The sequence below is a fragment of the Citrus clementina genome, unplaced genomic scaffold (assembly GCF_000493195.1).
Source record: "Citrus clementina cultivar Clemenules unplaced genomic scaffold, Citrus_clementina_v1.0 scaffold_7, whole genome shotgun sequence".
NCBI lineage: Eukaryota > Viridiplantae > Streptophyta > Magnoliopsida > Sapindales > Rutaceae > Citrus > Citrus x clementina.
In genome coordinates this window covers 19011281-19013282 of record NW_006262075.1, presented here as the reverse complement: position 1 = coordinate 19013282, position 2002 = coordinate 19011281, and positions in this window count along the sequence as shown.

Sequence of the window (2002 nt, the reverse complement as noted above, 5' to 3'; positions counted from 1 at the left end):
TACAAACTTATTTTGTACAAACTGACGTGGCATTAATTCATTGGTTGAATGAAAATATAAATTAATAAAAATAAATCATGTGGGCTAAGTGATATTTAATTCAACCAATTTTATCATGCCACATCAGTTTGTACAAAATAAGTTTGTACAAGAGTTTGTGGCTGTATCATTACTCTTACTAAATCTCTATGTAACCTGATTTTGTCTATTTATATAAGTATAGCTAGTTTTTGGTACTTCTAACATATTATCTTATTCTAATTTAGGTAAAATCCATTCTAAACCATTTAATTCGCTATTGGTTAATTTTTTGGGTACTATCATTTCTACATATTGGCTTTTAAAATAGTCTACAATATTTTTACTTTCAAATTTAAATTTTTTATGATATTTATTATATAACTTTCCAAGAAAAAATGTTTTAATTCTAAGGTCTTTATACTCTGCATTCATTTTATAACTTTTAGTTTGTACAGTTAATTTAATATGTTTACAAAATTTATTAATATCTATATCTATATTAGGTATGCATCCTACTATAGTTACTGTATTTTTTAAGTCTACTTCTGCACTAACTATTTGAGCTTGTTCATGATCATAAAATCTACTGTCAGTAAAACTTATTTTTCTAGTAGTGCCTTCTAAGTCTTTCTGCCATGTTTACATCTATCCTACTGTTTCTTACTAAGTCCATTGCTTTTTAATATTACTTTAGGTCCTAAAATATCGTTTATGTCTATTGTTCTTCGTGCTAGGATTGGTCCACTTAAATTTAACTTTTCTACTCTATTTGTCAATATATTTAATTCTTTGTCTAAATTATCTAACAAATTGCTAAGTTCTAAGTGTGGTATAGATTCTTTATTTTTTCTAAAGGTTTGAAAATTGTTTTCCAATCTATTGAGTCTATTGTCTAGATCTTCTAGTTTATTATTGATTTTGACTAATAATTTAATAATTGCATTGGCTTGTGCTTATTGGATATTGTTACTTTCTTGACCAAATTCTTTATAACTATAACCTACTAGATTTAAATGTGGAAATTCATGTTTTAATTCTACTAAAGATTCTATTAATACTTTGTTTGAAGTCATTCACTAACTATTATTTTAACAGAGCGTAGCTGTATTTATAAATCTCACTATGTAAATTTAATATTTTCTATTTCTAACTTTAAACTTTCTACAATATTTTTAATTTTTAATTTTTAATTTTTAATTTTAAGTTTTTATGTCTAATAATTGAACTAATTCTATTATTTATTTCTTGCTAGGGAATCATTTAATCTGACTACTAAAGTCTGCTAATAATTCTTTAATATAATCTAAATTTCTTCTTAATGTATTAATATTAGTAGTTTCGAAGAATTTTCCTAGTCCTAATACTAGCTCTTTTAGCTTTTCAATATTAACTTCTAGGTGTTGTCCTAAGTTGATTAATAAGTTTACTATAAAATTTTGCTGACTATTGCTAGTGTGTGGAATATGTTTAAATTGATTTTCTAGGTGCTCGAAGTTACAACTAATTCTTATCATTTTTGTCAAATTTAATTTTTGCTTTCTATGATGGCTAATTTCTAAATCTAAATAGTCTAATCGCTGAAAATTCATAAACTAATTGTTTAAATCTTCTAATCTATTTATAATTTTTAATACTAAATTCTCGTACTTGTCTAATAATTTATTTTGCTTGCTAATATTATAATATTGTAAATTATATCTTCTAAAATTAAATATGAGTAAATTTGTAAAAGTGTAATGTTTAATATTTATTTTTCTTTCTATTTCAGGGGGTAAAAGAGATGTGTAATCTACTAAAAGCCTTATATTGCCTAGTCGTTCTTCTAATAAAGTGTCTAAATGTAACTATTCACTACCAATTCTAGCTAATTCAGTTTCTACAATTTCTAAAGCATGTTCTAAAACTTCTATGTAAGGGTTATTTTATATCCAAGTATCATAATCTTTTTCTAAAATAGCAAATGGGTTGTTATAAAATTTGT